Source organism: Elephas maximus, chromosome 15, assembly GCF_024166365.1.
Source record: "Elephas maximus indicus isolate mEleMax1 chromosome 15, mEleMax1 primary haplotype, whole genome shotgun sequence".
NCBI lineage: Eukaryota > Metazoa > Chordata > Mammalia > Proboscidea > Elephantidae > Elephas > Elephas maximus.
The window spans coordinates 19522886-19541404 of NC_064833.1; the positions used below are offsets into that span (position 1 = coordinate 19522886).

General features: G+C 41.7%; 1 protein-coding gene across 2 annotated transcripts in view; it reads left to right on the forward strand.

The window, feature by feature from the left end:
* Positions 1-5572: 5572 nt before the first annotated feature.
* The window catches only part of ZHX1 (zinc fingers and homeoboxes 1), a 29048-nt gene continuing 16101 nt past the window's right edge, over positions 5573-18519 (forward strand). The window contains exons 1-2 of one of the 2 annotated variants that reach the window (XM_049854033.1): positions 5573-6111; positions 17951-18067. The gene's annotated coding sequence lies outside the window, so the exon portion shown is untranslated. The remainder of the gene's footprint in view (positions 6112-17950; positions 18068-18519) is intronic. The other variant, XM_049854032.1, reaches the window with a different exon arrangement.

Below are 18519 nucleotides of genomic sequence, written 5' to 3' on the forward strand. Positions count from 1 at the left end.
AAAATAAGTTGTTTGTTAGCTGCCATTCGAGTCAGCCCCCAACTCCTGGCGAGCCCATGCGCAATGGAATGAAGCTCTGCCCAGTCTTGCACAATCCCCATGATCAGTTGTGACTGGACTGTTGTAACCTATAGGGTTTTCATTGGCTGATCTTCAGAAGGAGATTGCCAGGCCTTTCTTCCTAGTTCATCTTAGTCATAGAATTGTTTTGAAAATTAAATAATAATACAACAAAGCACTTAGCTCAGGGTCTGTTGGGTAGAGGTGCTTCATAAGAGTTGGTTGCCTCCCCTCTCCTCTACCTGGGGCCAAAGGTTCCCAACACTGGCTGCATTTAAGAACCATTTGAGAAGCTTTAAACAAAGAAAATTACTTCCTGTATCCCACCCTAAACCAAATAAACCAGAATCTTTGGCATGAGATTGTGCATAGTGTTTTTCAAAAACTCTTCTGGTGATTCTTTCGTCCAGCCGGAGTTGAGAACCACTGCCTTAGACAACATGTAAAGAAATAAAATGCTACCTGATTATACATACTTTAAGGGCTTCATAACATATAAAAGCTTCAAAAAGCACCCCATATTACTCCTCACAGATTTGGAGCTTTAAAAAAGCTTAATTGATAAATGACAGAAAGTCAATAAGTAGTTGCTGGATGTGTTCAGAGACTGAAGGGCATTCCGATAAAGTGGAATTGTGGATAAGCCTGGGGACATGGCACAGAAAGAACAGGTCCAGATATTATTTGTACTGTTTATAGTGATGACTATTCCCTGGACTTGCACTAACCAGTGATGTAGGTATTTGCTGACTGGGCGGAAGAAATAGCCACCCTACATCCACATGATCAAGAAATATTCAGAGCAGAGATGGATTTGTGCAAGATCCTTGAAGTTGAGCACTTTGGCTCTTGGATGGGGAGGTAAATTCCAATATTAGAGAGGGCTGGCTATGTCCAGGAGATGTGAATCACCATTGTCTGCTGGCTCACGGCCGCCTCTGAAGGAACTGCCCTTGCTTACAGTCTCTGTTGCCAGCACAAAGCTGCCCTCCCCCCTACTACTGCCCGACCATCCCCCCAGGACAGATTGGATGAGTCCGACCTTTTACAAAGGGATGTACTGGGCCAATCAGATTCTCTCCTTAGATTTGGAAACCGGGACATGCAAACCGAGGTTATTTAGCTCTAATGAGCAGAGCTGAACAGTCATATTGGACTCCTGGGCTAAGACCACGTGGCTGGGCCGTGTTCTAGGAGAGTATTGGAAGGGAAGTCAAGAGCTGAGAGGGTGGAGTGGATGCACAGAGACAAATGGTAGACTTGGCTTCTTTCATTCAGCTGGCTTGAGTGGGTTTCTGTACCTCACAACAGGAAGAGTGTTAACTGGAACAGCATGAAGTCAAGCGTGAGAAAATCAGGGTTAAAGTGCTCCCCTAAGGACCCCCAGAAAAGCACCCTAATCTCTTGTCTATGCAGATTCATAAGAGCTCCAGGCTGGAAGGAGCCTAGAGGACATCATCAGTACCACCGTCAAGGCTAATATTTTCTGAGAAGTTAAGCTCTTTGCATGAACTACGGAGTCCCTGGGTGGCACAAACAGTTAAGCACTTGGCTACTAATTGAAAGCTTGGCAGTTTGAACACACTCAAAGGCATCTTAGAGGAAAGGCCTGGTGATGAAATTGACTCGATGCCAACTGAGTCTTTTTTTTTCCTACACAAACTATCAACCCTTTGAGATAAAGTAAAACCATAAAATTATCTTCATTTTACAGGTGAGAAAAAACATATTAAGAAACCTGCCTTTATCATGTAAACATTTTGTTGTTGTTGTTAAGCGCCGTTGTGTTGGTTCTGACTCATAGCGACCCTATGTACTAGAGAAAAAAAGAATGAAATGAAATGCCGCCTGGTCCTGCACTGTCCCCACAATTGTTGCTATGTTTGAGCCCATTGTTGCAGCCTCTGTGTCAATCCATCTCTTCGAGGATCTTCCTCTTTTTTGCTGACCCTGTGCCTTATCAAGCAAGGTGTTCTTCTCCAGAGACTGTTCCCTCCTGACAACACGGTCCAAAGTTCATGTGACAAACTCTCATCATCCTCGAGTCCAAGGAGCACCGAAAGGTCTGCAGCTTGAACCCACCAGCCGCTTCTGTAAAGATTTACAGCCTTGGAAACCCTGTGGGGCAGTCCTACTCTGTCCTATAGGGTCGCTATGAGTCAGAATCAACTCAATGACAATGGGTTTGGTTTTTAGAAGCATTTTTCTAGATCATAGTTTCTCCAAGTAAGGTCTGTGGCTCACTTGCATAAGAGTCACCAGCTGCCTGTCAAAGTGCAGATTCACAGCCTCATCCCAGACCTGGTGCATTTGACTCTCCAAGGAGCGGGGCCTGAGAATCTGCATTTTAAACAACATTCTCTAATAACTCTCACGCACATTACGGTTTAAGAACGGCTACTCCAGACTCTTTGGCTAAGACTTCGAAACAGTGAATCACTGCATTTTCTCACTCAAGTATTGCTTTTTAGTCGATTGTTCCCTTAGGGTTATTTGCGACCTATGATTTTAGGTCCAAACACGTGCACTGGCACCTTATTTTCAGAAGGAGGGTTGAAAGGTCCACCAACTATTTGGTGGAGGTAGCGTTGCGTACCAATGAGTGACCCAACCCAGATGACGCTATGATTAAAAACAAAAAGAAAGTGTGTCAAAGTATTGCTGGAAATCAATTTTTCCTCTCTTTTTCTTGTTTTGCATCAATAGTCCTCTCTCTGGCATACTAGGTAATGAATGAGACAGGAGTGGGAAGGGCATTTTACAACTTACCAAGATAAGAGTATCAACTTGTTTTTACTGTTGTTATTATCAATAACATTATTTTCACAGAGCAGGCACTAAAGAGGAATAGGAAACAACTTGACCCTAAATAGACCTTGAAAGTTTGTTCAGCCTGACCTAGCTTTAGCAGGAACATTTTTGTGCACCTTTTACCATAGCCATTAGAAAGAATAGGGGGAGCATTTAACTAAGGCTAAATTCTCAAGTTCACCTAACTACAGTTAGAAGTTTAAAATGCCTTAGTTTGAGGTCTTTTTTGGTTGATCTGTTTCATGGTACCATTTTTTTTTAGATGTTTTTGACCAAAAGCAGAAAAAGGAAAAATAATAACCGAAAGGAACTACTACAAAAAGTGCCCTTGGAAGCCTATTCCTTTTCAGATGACACTAACGCTTAGAACTTTGGATTCAAAGCTCTTCACTTCCTACAAATATTTTTCCCCCCACTGTTCTCAAGGTTGAAGAGGCTCTGAATAGTGAAAGTGCTGTGCTTTTTAAAAGCTGCCGAACAACTCATCTCTAAGAGCACTGAGGTTTTGCCATATCAGTCTGTGTATGCCAAACCACAAAACATACACATAAAAAATCTAGACTCTTCTAATTGTGTCAATCTGTGGATAAAAACTTAACTTCCGGAGCCACACAGCTGTTGGACTCAGTCATATTTACAATTTTTACAAATGAGCTGATTTTAATAAAAACAAGTTACTCTGTGAGCATGATCTCTAAGCGGATTTGTGTGGGCTGGCATAATCTGCTATGCTAAACCTATATTCATATTGCTTAGATCTGCAACCAGTTTTTTTCCAGTGGTGATGATAACAGTCTTGCTTTGTACCGTCCTCAGCACTGCATTATTACAATTGTTTTCCTGGAAGAATTGCCCTGTGGGTGTGGCCCTAAATTGGAGGGACTCAGGTCTTCTGGCATTGGGCAGTGAACCAGGCAGACACTTTATAGAGAGAAGGAGGTGACTCTATACACTGGTTCCAAAGAAGGGGAAGAAAAGGATGAGGAGGAGGAGAAAAGAAACAGAAGGGACAGAGGGAAGGAGAGAGAGTCCACAGAGATGTTTATATTCATCAACCCACATCGTTAAAGCGGTCTCTTCATCTTTCTTTCCTTGATCTCCTCTCACCTCTCACCTTGCTAGATACATTTTTATGCTCATGTTTTGGTTTGTCTTCTAGGCTGTAAGCACCTTGAAGAGAGGAGTATTGCCTGACTCAGCTATGCCGCTCCCACAGTGCCTGACCCACACTGGTGATAAAACAAAATGCCTGAACAGAAGAATGGGTTTCTGTATCTGAAGCATTTTTTTTTTTCTCATAGATAAGGTCTAAACAGGAGCCCTGGCGACACAGTGCTTAAGTACTGGCTGCTAACCAGAAGGTCAGCTGTTCGAACCCACCAGCTCCGCCAGAGAAAGATGTTGTAGTCTACTTCCGTAAAGATTTACGGCCTTGGAAATCCTATAGGGCAGTTCTACTCTGTCCTGTAGGATCGTTGTGAGTCAGAAAGAATCAACCGAACGGCAACAGCTTTGGTTTTCAGTCCTAAACAAAGGTTCTCAATGGGCACAGTACTGCCCCCTAGGGGGGATTTTGACACTTTGTGGGTGCAGTTTTTGTCCTCATGTTGGTGCCAAAGTATCACACAGTGAAAAATATTATTTTATTATTGACATAAGCATAGTTTTTTATTATAAATGATTTTCTCCATTTTTACCTTTAAATTATTAGAACATTATATTGGTTTCCTGAAATTATTTGTGTAGGCAGTTTACATGATCTATGAATTTAATTTGAGGAGAGTAAAGGGGTGTTACAGTTGTGTTTTGTTTTTGGGTGTTATAATTTTTGTTGTAAATACACGGCGTTGAGTATAGGCGTTGAGTATGGCAAGGTTGAATTCCTCTGCTTATAAGATCATTAAGGAAGCTTGTCCACAAGTTCTATGGCTCTAAAATAAAACCTACAAAAGAAGAGGAGCTGCTTTACGTTGATTTCAATAATCGGGATTTCCTTTTAAGCAACTGGACACCTTAGGATTGACGTCGCTCATTGGAGCCCTTCTGTCAAAGCAGAGAGGATCCGTGACTGAGATGCGGGTGGGGAATGGACATCAAGGCACCAAAGAGGTCTCATATGTCCAGACCCGTGGATCTGCGGGAGTAGCTAGGAGGACAAGTCGTTTCTCTTGACTTCGGTTTGTATGCTTCTTCCTTATAAAAAATAAGGGAGGGGGCTGGGGGAGGAAGAGACGGGGAAGCGGGGTGAGGCCGTCAGCTTTGCCCGAACCCCTGGGTCCTTAGCTGGCCCCCTCTGCGGGCTGGTTCACGTCGAAGCAGCCAAGACTTGATGCTCAAGGCTTGAAAACAAAGTCCACCAGAGGAGTGACCCATTGAGGTGATGAAGAAGGCGTGAGGTGCAGAGGATGGCTCCGTCTTGCACGGCAGTTGGAAGTGGGACTGAGAGTGGGGACCAGGAAGCAAGAAGAGGCGGGCTGCAGTCGACAAGGGGCGGGGCTGCAGTTGACGGGAGGTGGTGCTTTCGCTAAAGGGGGCGTGGCTTAGGCGGTACAGCCACCAGGAGGTGGGGCTTATGATGACAGGGGGCGTTTAAGTGGAAGGGAGCATGCGTACCTCTTCCGGTCTGGTGGAAACAGTGGGAAGGCGAGGTAGCATTCAGAGGGCGGGGCCACAACTGACAGAGGGAGGGGCTGCCTTCTGGGTTGACCAGGGAGAACTCCAGGTTACGGTTGGTAGAAGGCGGAGCTATCGCCAAGGAGCGTGAGAAGACAGAACCTCTGCGGACGGGGGCGGAGCTTCCGCAGATGGGGCGGAGCTTCTCTTGACAGGAGGGCGGGGCGGCTCCCACCTCCCGCAGCGCGCCAATCACTGGGTAGCGGCGGGGGTCGAACCCCAGGGGAGCCGCAGGGAGCCAAGAACCCCGTGCCGAGCGGGTGGGGAAGCGTGGAGGGCGGTGCGCTGGAGGCCCCCCCCGGCCAGCTCTTCTGTTCCCTCCCTTCCTTCCCCTCCCGCCTTCGGGCGCGCGCCTCCCCTAGCACCTCTGCCCGCGGTCCCCACGCTCCGGCGGGGCCGACCAAGCTGCGGGGGCCAGTCTGCGGGCCCGCTGAGCGGTTCCGGGTTTAGGGTTCACAGGTCAGAGTTGACTCCCTGAAAAGTGCAGCCGGTTTGAAATGCAAGATGGCGGCGGCGGCGGCGGCGGCAGCGGCGGCGGGGCTCTGAGAGGCGCGGCGGCCCCTGCAGGTAGCGGCGCGAGCGGTTCCGGGCCGCGCGGGCCGGGGCGTCCGGGCTGCGGGTGGGACCAGGGCGCAGAGCCGCTGGCAGGCGGACGGAGGGGGCGGCCCCAACCAGGGACCCCGGGGGGTGAGCCTGCCGGCGGCGGCGAAACGGCCAGGCGCGGGCGTCCGGGAGGAGGGACAGGCCTGCCTCGGAATCGCCGCGGGGGACAGACCCCCAGCCTCCCGCGCTCTCGGGGTTCCGCGGCCGTGGAAGGAGCCTCTGTCTGGGGAAACCTCAGCCTCCTGCTTACGAGAGGACTGAGCGACTTGGACTCGTGGAGGGGAGAGTGAACACTGGGTCTCCCCGGGGTGGGGAGGAGTGTGGGGGCGCCGCAGGGTGCAGGACCCCAGCAGTGCTGGTGGTCCCAGGGACGGTCCGCAGCCCTGCCCCCGGAGGCTGTGGTCGCTTCGTGGGGACTCCATCTCCCGGAGGGTAAGGAGAGATTCTCCCTCTGGAGCTGAGCGCACTGGCATTGCGGTTGGAGCTCCGGGAAGCACTTCGGGGTGGGGGGAGGCTATTGCCCCCACTTCTGGGAAAGGCCGTGTCCCCAGTTCAGGGGAAGGCTTTTGGCCCGGCTTTGGGGGACGAATCAGAACCGAGCCCTTAAGAATTGTATTACGATTTTGAGAGACCTCTGGGACTTACGGAGAAGTTAATGAAAGACACTGAAAATGTTATCCGTGCCTTTCAAAAGGGAGATAGGCCGACCCCAAGGGAAATACCCCAAGCCTTATGGACTAAAGGGAACAATCTACTCATTCCTTGGGGAGAACGACAAGCTAGGAGGGAGATGTAAGAAGAACGGGGCCTAAAGGCAGGAAAGAAGGCGGCTAGAGGATGCTTTTTCCCTGTGTATTTACACCAAAGTTCCAAGAAAAGGGACTTGAAATTCTTTGTTTCAGTATGTCTTCCCCCCACCCCTGCTAATGTGGGTAACAGTAAGGAAAGAACAAAACCCTGGAGAAGAAGGTGGTTTGATATCCTTGGCTTAGTTAGGTTAAGTGAAGAAGCAAGGATCTGAGGCTTTGAGTAGATACTCAGGATAGGGGAATTAGGAGGGGTGGGGGGGTTGAAACAACAACAAAAAAAAACCCAACCCGTTGCCATCCAGTGGATTCTGGCTCAGAGCGACCCTATAGAGGAGGAATATAGGGAAAAGACTGAGCAGAGCAGGAATGCCACAGCGCTTTTCTGTCACCTAACCCCAGCTCTGAAGAAAAAGATGACCAGAGGCTAAATTTTTTTCGGGGGGAGGGGAGTAGGAAAGGTTAACTGGTAGAGAATTTGTAGTATGATTAGGGGGTTGGGAGTCCATGTAACTTGAAAGGAAGATGAAATATGCTCTTGGAGGTTAAGGAGGAGGATAGCAGAAAAGGGAAAATCACAGGATTGGGAAATACAGAGGCTCACATTAAAAAAAAAAAAAGCCAAATCCGTTGCCGTGGAGTCCATTCCTACTCATATCGACCCTATAGGACAGGGTAGAACTGCCCCATAGAGTTTCTGAAGAACACCTGGTGGATTTGAACAGCTGACCTTCTGGTTAGCAGCTGTAGCACTTAACCACTACACCAGCTGGGTTTCCTTAGGGAGGAAGAAGCAGCTTCCTCCCAGGAATAGTGACGGTTTGGTGGGTGCTGGTGTGTGTGTGTATACACATGTATGGACATGAGTGCACCTTTAGATTTGCTGGTATCGGTCATTGTTTCTCAGTCTTTGTCTGAAAGCCCTAACTTGTGTTGAATGCTGCTACATGAATTAGCTTTGTTTCTGAAAAATTATCCTGAAAACATCATCGGTTTTTATGTCAGTAGTGAGCCTGAAGAGGAGTTGGTTCTAACAGGAATATTGGCCCTACCATACCCAGTGATTATTCTAATTTCTTAAATAGCAATTCTGACTCTTGATTTTAAGCAAAAAAAAATGTGAGTGCTGCCAGAGGCAATAATGCGGGAACCTGACGTGAAAGAAAAAGGGCTTTCGTGAATTTTTTTTTTCTCTTAGTTTTTCTCTCCTTACTCTAAGCATTCTAGGACTGAGCAGATTAATTTTATACAAAACAAAATGTAAACTCTTGGGGCCTTTTAATTTAAAAATGATAGCATTTCATTTATCAATGAATGTTTTTGTAGCACTACCTCTTCAAATGCTTTATTTAATGATCAGGATTAAAATGAGGGGAAAAAAAGAATTAAAGTAAGACTTGGGTAACTAATGACAGCAATGATTCATAGAGATTTCTTTAACCGTTCTAGTATTTTTAAAGGAACTTTAACATCTTACTGTTTTAAACAATACATTGCAAGTATAGACGGGTTTAGAGCCGCACGTTTGAACATAACTGTCTGTGTGAACTGTTCCTGGGTTTCCCCAAAGCACAAGTAGCTCTGGCCTTATGTACAGTTATGAACAGACCAGTATAATGCTTTCAGGCTTCAAAAGACAGTTTTTATATACCTTTAGTTTCAACAAATTTGAAGATACACTTTGGAAAAGAAATATATGTGAGCAATTTGGGAATAAAATTTATTCAAGGGAGTCAGAATTGGGTGAACCAGAGTGGCACTGATGCCAGATGGTTTGAAAATATGCTCAGGCTGAAAACATGAACGTGCCTGCACTGGTGAACGCTTGTCGGTAGAGCTCTTTCCCTTACAGCTGAGCTTATTATTCCACCGAATTTGGACGGGGGTTCATGAATGATGTAGCAAGTACTTCACCTTTAACACTTGTCAGTTCCTTTTTTCAATAAATGTGAACGAAGTTTTACCATTTTTTTAATTAGTGAATAGGTAAAGTGTTTCGTTTTGGAGATTCTCTCCCTTTCACAGTATATTTTACATCACGATGGAAAGGCGATGTGATGATGAATCATACGTCTTCTTTCTTACAGTGATAATTGTGTACTAAAATGTGATATTTGAGACTTAGTTTGCTTTAAATTGTGGCTTTCTACTTAAATGAAAATGCTCTTAAAGTTACCAGAACAATCAAAAACGTATCTGAGGAAATAACTGTTCTATTTTGAGGCATTGTACATTTGGGCAAAAAGGCTGTACTTATTTGAATCTTAACAATGTTAAGATTTAAGTGTCAAACTAGTTTTTAATCTAATATCATACTCAGTAGATGCAGTAGTGACTCAAGGAGGTGTATGGAATTATCTATTCCATGGTTTTTGGTAATAGGCAGTATAGCACATCCACTTTTAACTCTAAATTTTTTTCGTAATTAAAAATCTCCGTAAATCATCCTATGTAATTTCAGAAGTAATTTAAATTACATTTCTTGAGAGTAAAAAGCTATATATATATAATACTGGTCTTTGAATAATATCCAGTATTTCCATAATATGTTTCTACAATATGTATATATATATTTTATTATCTTCCTGTGGCTCTGATATATTTGTAGTCATGACTAACCAGGTTTACATGACTAAAGCTGCTGATTTAGATTACTAATCAGGATATATATTTGAATTTACATTTTGGAGCTCTGTATTTTAAACAGTTTATTTTTTAAAGTAAATATTCCATGTAAATTTTTATATAGTTGCCAGTTTCTTGGTCTTAAAGGATACTTAATCTTAGCATTTTATATGATCAGTATTTCATAATATATTTAAGAGGTACAAAGATGTGGTTTACTTAATGTGATAAAAATATGTAACAAAACATTTGCCATTTCAACATTTTTTGTATGTGTAATTCATTGACATTAATTCCGTTCATCATGTTGTGCAGCCATCACCACTGTCCGTTTCCAGATTTTTCCATCACCCTTAACAGAAACTCAGTGCCGCCTAAGCAACTACTTCCCTTCCGCCTCCCGCACACCAGTGGTAACCACTAATGAGTTTTGGTCTTTATTTATTTGTCTGTTTTAAATATTTTATATAAATGGGATCATACAGTATTGTCCTTTTATGACTGGCTTATTTCACTCTGCATAATGCTTTCAAGCTTAAAAAGACCGTTTTTATATACTTTCAGTATAAACAAATATGAAGATTCACTTTGGAGAAGAAATATATGTGAACAATTTGAGAATAAAGTTTATTCAAGGGAGTTAAAATTGAACAAATCATTTTTTAATACAAGATTTTTTTAAAATCCCGTTGAAGTTTCATATTATCAGAATTTAGCTAACATAATTAAAATATAATGATAGCCATATTATACATACTATCATTTTAAATTAAATAACTCATTAAATTTTGATATCATATTTCCCTTATGATTTCTGACTCCGTTTTTCCCCCTTGTGAAGATCTTTCTTTCCCTTTTTTGGTTGTTATGAGTAATGAAAGGAGGTAAGAAGATTCTGATATTTCTAAGCATTTCATTCATAATTATATTTTTCTTCCATCCTGAATCTGTCCCTTTTACCTTCCATGTTGTCAAAAAAAAGTTTGTGAAAACTTTGCTCAGCATGGACTAGACTTGGAAGAAAGGACTGGAATGGTGAGAAGTGAACAGTTTCTTCTCACTAATATGATGTCGTTAGGTGCCGTCGAGTCGGTTTCGACTTATAGTGACCTGTGGACAACAGAATGAAACACTGTTCGGTCCTGCACCATCCTTGCACTCCTTGCTGTGTTAGAGCTCATTGTTGTAGCCACTGTGTCAATCCATCTCGTTGACAGTCTTCCTCTTTTTCGCTGGCCCTCTACTTTACCAAGCATGATGTCCTTCTCCAGTTACTGGTCCCTCCTGATAAAATGTCCAAAGTTGTGAGATGAAAATCTTGTCTTCCTCGCTTCTAAGAAGCATTCTGGCTGTACTTCTTCCACAACAGATTTGTTTGTTCTTGTGGCAGTCCATGGTATATTCAGGATTCTTCATCAGCACCATAATTCAAATGCATCAATTCTTCAGTCTTCATTATTCATTGTCCAGCTTTCACGTGCATATGACGTGGTTGAAGCTGGTGTGGCTTGGGTCAGGCCCACCTTAGTCCTCAAGGTGACATCCTTAATCTTTAACACTTTAAAAGAGGGCTTTTGCAATAGATTTATCCAATGCAGTATGTTGTTTAATTCTTGACTGCTGCTTCCATGGGTGTTGGTTGTGGATCCAAGCAAAATGAAATGCTTGACAGCTTTAATCTTTTCTCCGTTTATCAGGATGTTGCTGATTTATCCAGTTGTGAGGATTTTTGTTTTCTTATGTTTAGGTGTAATCCATACTGAAGGCTGTGGTATTTGATCTTCATCGGTAAGTGCTTCAAGTCTTCACTTTCAGCAGGCAAGGTTGTGTCATCTGCATATCGCAGGTTGTTAATGAGTTTTCCTTCAATCCTGATGCCACGTTCTTCTCCGTATTGTCCAGCTTCTCAGAATATTTGCTCAGTATATAGATAGGATAAGTATGGTGAAAGGATACAGCCCTGACACACACTTTGCCTGATTTTAAAACATGCAGTGTTTCCTCATTCTGTTTGAATGATGGCCTCTTGGTCTATGTACAGGTTCTTCATGAGCACAATTAAGTGTTCGGGAATTCCCATTTTCCACAATGTTATCCATAATTCGCTATGATCCACATAGCCAGATGCCTTTGCATAATCAGTAAAACACAGGTAAACATCTTTCTGGTATTCTATGCTTTCAGCCAAGATCCATCTGATATCAGCAATAATAGCCCTCATTCCACACATCTTCTTCTGAATCTGGCTTGAATTTCTAGCAGTTCTTGTCGAGGTACTGCTGCAACTGCTTCTGAGTTATCTTCAGCATAATTTTACTTCCATGTGATATTAATGATATTGTTCGATAATTTCCACATCCTGTTGGATCACCTTTCTTTGCAATGCGCTTGAATGCAGATCTTTTCCAGTCAGATGGTCAGGTAGCTATCTTCCAAGTTTCTTGGCACAGATGAGTAACCACTTCCAGCATTGCATCCATTTGTTGAAACATCTGAATTGGTATTCTGTCAACTCCTGGAGACTTATTTTTCACCAGTGCCTCCAGTGCAGCTTGGACTTCTTCCGTCAGTACCATTGGTTCTTGATCATATGCTACCTCCTGAAATGGCTGAACATCGACCTGTTCTTATTGGTACAGTGACTCTGTATTCCTTCCATCTTCTTTTAATGCTTCCTGTGTCATTCAGTTTTTTGCCCATGGAATTCTTCAGTATTGCGACTCAAGGCTTGAATTTTTTCTTCAGTTCTTTTAGCTTGAGAAATGCCGAGCGTGTTCTTCCCTTTTGGTTTCCAACTCCAGGTCTCTACACACTTCATTATAATACTTTGTCTTCTTGAGCGCCTTTGAAATCTTCTGTTCACCTCTTTTACTTCATCATTTCTTCCTTTTGCTTTACCTCCTCGACGTTCAAGAGCAAGTTTCAGAGTCTCTTCTGACATCCATTTTGGTCTTTTCTTTCTTTCTTGTCTTTTTAATGACCTTTTGTTTTCTTCATGTATGATATTCTTGATGTCATCCCACAACTCGTCTGGTCTTCAGTCATTAGTGTTCAGTGCATCAAATCTGTTCCTGAGATGGTCTCTAAATTCAAGTGGTATGTGTTTGATGTTGTACTTAAGCTCACTTGGACTTATTTTAGTTTTCTTCAGCTTCAACTTGAACATGCATATGAGCAATTGATGATTTGTTCTGCAGTCAGCCCCTGACCTTAATTCTGACTGATGGTGTTGAGCTTCTGCATCATTTTTTTCCACAGGTGTAGTCGATTGGATTCCTTTTTTATACCATCCAGCAAGGTTCACCTGTATATTTGCCATATATGTTGTTGAAAAAAAGGTATTTCCAATGAATAAGTCATTGGTCCTTCAAAATTCTATTGTATGATTTCAGGTGTCATTTCTGTCACCAAGGCCATATTTTCCAACTACCAATCCTTCTTCGTTTCCAACTTTCACATTCCAGTCACCAGTAATTATCAATGCATCTTGAGTGCATGTTTGATCAATTTCAGACTGCAGAAATTGGTAAACATCTTCAATTTCTTCATCTTTGGCATTAGTGGTTGGTGTGTAAATTTGAATAATATTCGCATTTACTCATCTTCCTTGTAGGCGTGTGGATATTATCCTGTCACTGACAGCATTGTTATTTCAGGGTAGATCTTGAAATGTTCTTTTTGACAATGAATGTGATGCCGTTCCTCTTCAATTTGTCATTCTGGGCATAGTAGACCATATGATTGTTAAGATTCTAAATTGTCAATACTAGTCCATTTCAGCTCACTGATGCCTTCTCGGATATGGGTCTTCAAGTGTTGCGTTTCACTTCCAATTTTCCTTGATTCGTACTTCCTACATTCCATGTTCCAATTGTTAGTGAATGTTTACAGCTGTTCTTATTTTGAGTTGTTCCACATCAGCAAATGAAGGTCCCAAAAGCTTTACTCTCTCCAGGACATTAACTCTACTTTGAGGAGGCAGTTCTTCCCTACTATGGTAAGATTATTTATATCAGAGGTTTGTTAGTACTGTGTTGTTAGTTGCTTTAGGTATAACAGAATGAAGCATTGTTCAGTCCAGCACTATATTGGACAGTATTCTGTTGTGATTCATAAGGTTTTCATTGGGCCAGTGAAAAAGAGGAAGCTTCTCAATGAGGGAAACCCTGGTGGCATAGTGGTTAAGTGCTATAGCTGCTAACCAAGAGGTTGGCAGTTCAAATCCGCCAGGCACTCCTTGGAAACTCTGTGGTCGCTGTGAGTCGAAATTGACTCGATGGCAGTGGGTTTGGTTTGGCTTTTTGGTTCTCAGTGAGATGGACTGACGTAGTGGCTACAATAATGGGCTCAAACATAGCAATGATTGTGAGGATGGCCTAAGACTGGGCAGTGTTTAGTTCTGTTATACGTAAGGTCTCTATGAGTCATACAGAGCCCACTCAAAGGCACCTAACAACAACAATAGTTTTTGGAATTATATTACCAGGCCTTTCTTCCTAGTGTGTCTTAGTCTGGAAGCTTTTCTGAAACCTGTTCACCATGGGTGACCCTGCTGGTATTTGAAATATTGTTGACATAGCTTCTAGCATTATAACAACATGGAAGCCACCACAGTGTGACAGACTGACAGATGGCGGTAGTAGTTCTTTGAAATACCCCTTAAAATTCATCGTATGGTAATGATTCATCTTAAAGCCAAGGTCAGATAAAGTATGTGTGTGTTTTGGGGGGAGTTAAATTATGATTGTTTAATGTCTACCTGGTAAAGCCAAATTATTCCAGTATTGCTTAATATACTCAAAGGTATGACATGGAAAATAAAATTTATTGTTTGATTATTATCCAGGCTTGTAAAATATTTTATAATGTTTCAACATTTAGCAAATTTTAAGCAAAGACATGCTTTGCTGTATAATACCTTAAACAAGTCAGAAAAATCTAGCATTCATTGTGTACATATTTAGTACACAATTGTGTAAGTTCTTAGTACACAATATTCCAAACACTTTACATACTTTGCTTATTTCAGTTTTATGTAGGTACTGTTATTAGACCTATTTTACAGATGAGGGGGCTGAGGCACAGACAGACTGTCACTTCTCCAGGGTCATGCAGCTAGTAAGTGACAAGCTGAGATTTGAACCCAGGCAGTCTGATCTCAGAACCCAAGCTCTTGATCTTTATTTATAGACCATCTTCTACTGCCAGAACAACTCGTTCTGTTTTGTTATATAATGGACATTGTTAAGATAACTTCTTTAATTTATGAAATTCACTCTAATCTTAAAATTTTAAAAATGCTTCAAATTAGAGAGATGTGTTCTAAATTAATCCCAGTATCCAGAATTGAAATAACATCAGGCAAGCATAATTTTCCTTCAAAAGTATTGAAGAGCTCATTTGTTTTTTCTGTAGCTGCCTTTATGCCTTCACATGCTCGGCAGCTTATCTCAAGAGACTCAGTGTGATTTAAGAATGGATTCAAATAGGTTACCAATTGCCTACAATATTAATAATTCATTCTGGAAAATAACTTCCCCTTTTTGGCAGCCCTTTCCTATCTTCTAGTCCTCTTCCAGTCTACATCCTGTAGAGGGATGGTTAAGGAGTGGCTGAACGAGGAGGTATCAGGAAGGGAAATTGTAGAATCCCAGGCTACAGAGACAACAGAATGCTGCACTGAGCCCACTAGGAAGGTGCTCCTTTGCTTTTCATGAAAATAGTGTGATTGTTTAGCCTAAGCTTTAACTTAACTGTACAAGTATTTTACATAGGATCGGTGTATTTACGTTATTTCCTGTCATAAAAAGATTTGTATGTAATAAAAGCAGGGATCAAAGGGTAGTGTGGTTTGGGGGAACTCATCTTCCCATTGGCGAAAAACAAGGCTCTGGGAATTGATGAAATACCAATTGAGATGTTTCAAAAATCGGATGCAGCGCTGAAAGTGCTCACTCATCTATGCCAAGAAATTTGGAGGACAGCTACCTGGCCAACTGACTGGAAGAAAGGTGATCCAACCAAATTTGGAAATTATTGAACAACATCATTAATATCACATGCAAGCAAAATTTTGCTGAAGATCATTCAAAAGCGGCTGCAGCAGTGTATCAACAGGGAACTGCCAGAAATTCAAGCTGGATTCAGAAGAGGACATGGAACCAGGGATATCATTGCTGATTTCAGACGGATCCTGGCTGAAAGCAGAGAACACCGGAAAGATGTTTACCTGTGTTTTATTGACTATGCTAAGGCATTCATCTATGTGGACCATAACAAATTATGGATAACATTGGGGAGAATGGGAATTCCAGAACACTTAATCGTGCTCATGAGGAACCTGTACATAGATCAAAAGGCAGTTGTTTGGACAGGACAGGGGGATACTGTGTGGTTTAAAATCAGGAAAGGTATGTGTGAGGGTTGTTTCCTTTCACCATACCTATTCCATCTGTATGCTGAGCAAATAATCAGAGTAGCTAGACTATGTGAAGAAAAATGGGGCATCAGGATTGGTGAAGACTCATTAACAACCTGCAATATGCAGATGACACAACCTTGCTTGCTGAAAGTGAAGAGGACTTGAAGCACTTACTGATGAAGATCAAAGACCACAGTCTTCAGTATGGATTACACCTCAGCATAAAGAAAACAAAAATCCTCACAACTGGACCTGTAAGCAACATTATGATGAATGGAGAATAGATTGAGGTTATCAAGGATTTCATTTTACTTGGATCCACAGTCAACACCCATGGAAGCAACAGTCAAGAAATCGAAAGGCACATTGCATTGGGCAAATCTGCTGCAAAAGACCTTTTTAAAGTGTTGAAAAGCAAAGCTGTGACCTTGAAGACTAAGGTGCACCTGACCCAAGCCATGGTGTTTTCTTTCACCTCCTATGCATGCAGAAGCTGGGCAATAAATAAGGAAGACCAAAGAAGAATTGATGGCTTTGAATTGTGGTGTTGGCGAAGAATATTGAATATACCACGGACTGCCAAAAGAACAAACAAATCTGTCTTGGAAGAAGTACAACCAGAACGCTCCATAGAAGCAAGGATGGCAAGACTATGTCTCACATACTTTGGACATGTTATCAGGAGGGATTAGTCACTGGAGAAGGACATCAAGCTTGGTAAAGTAGGGGGTCAGCGAAAAAGAGGAAGACCCTCAACAAGATGGATTGACACCGTGGCTGCAACAGTGGGTTCAAGCATAGCAACAATTGTGAGGATGGCGCAGGACTGGGCGGTGTTTTGTTCTTTGTGCCTAGGGTCGCTATGAGTCGGAATCGACTCAACGGCACCTAACAACAACGACAATATTTCTATAGGAGCTCTGTGGCACAGTGGTTAAAGCACGCGGCTGCTAACTGAAAGTTCAGGGATTTGAACCCACCAGCCACTCTGTGGGAGAAAGACGTGGCAGTCTAGTTCCATAAAGATTTACAGCCTTGGAAACCCTGTGGGACAGTTCTACTCTGTCCTGCAGGATTGCTATGAGTCAGAATAGACTTGATGGCAGTAGGTTTAATACTTGTTTGTTATGGTTTAGAGTTTTAGTGCTTAAACAAAAATAAATGTTTGAACCCTTCAAGAGCATTATTTACCGTTATTCTGGTAAGAGAAGCCATTACAGTTTTCGCTAAATTTTCCTAATTGGTTTAACTACTCTAGATAATACACCACAACGTTTTTTGGACACAAGTCTGAATTTTCAGAGAACTATTTTCAGTTTGTTTGATTGAACAATACTAATGTTTCACAGTGCACTTATTATAAAATCATTTGGTAGAAGCTTTCTAGCAAAACCTAAATAGTGAAACATCACTTACTCTATTAGATATCACGTGTTTAGGGGCGTAGGGTACCACTGGTTTATTTAAGCTGTTAACAGCTTGTGTCACCAGCATTACTAATTCTCTCCATTCCAGTTAATACATAGTAAATTAGGGTACAAATATCAGTAGGTTTACGTATAAACATGTAATCCTACTCCCAAATCTTAGTTTAAGTAATTTGTCTTTCATAACCTTTGTGTACTAGTTTTAAAGAATTCCATATTTCTACATCTTAGTCTTTATATTACGGCCTGCATATATTCGCATTTTGAAGATTTTTCTTGAAAATAGTATAATAGTTATTCAGTTGTTGTGTAGAATATAAATAGACTTTTTAAAGGTATAGCTTTAAGTTTTGTGTTTCCTATGAATATTAGGTTTGGCATTTTAGATGGCTCTTTTAAAATTTCTATGAGGAAATTAAAATTTTTTAAAATACAATTATTTATACAAAGCCAAAGCATAGAGTTTTCCTAAGGCCGAATCATATCTGGAATAATAAAATGATAATCCTTTTTTTTTTTTGAAGGAGAAAGCAGATAGCTACTTTGGACCTGTTGGTAATGATGGCCTGAGCAAAGCACCTCCCAATTTGAAGGGACACCCTTCTGCTTTAAAGAACAGAATGCTGAGGAAGCTATGGCAAGTATGTGTTTTGTTGGCTTGGTATGGCAAAACTCAGATACCAAATGTGCTGAATTGAGACCCCATGATACTATATTTGGCTCAAGTTTTCAAAGCCTTTCTTTAAAAACAGCAGATACATGCTTAACACTTTTTAAAAATGTTCTTTCATACTTTAAAAACTATAGGCATATTAGCTGTTTTAATTTCAAATTAAACAGCATCACACTTCATAATAAATCTTATGTGGTATATTTATAATTGATTTTTTAATTAATATTTGCTGAAATCTGTGTGCCAGGCACTGTACCAGGTGCTGTAGTAACAGTGGTAAACAAGAGAAGTAAATGTAATGAGAGGCAGGGACCTTTATTGTGTGGATTAATTGATCTAGAAATTTTACTATTCTTTTGTCTATATGCAGAAAAATAGTTTAAGATTTAAAAGGACAGTCCCTGAAAATTATTTCAATAT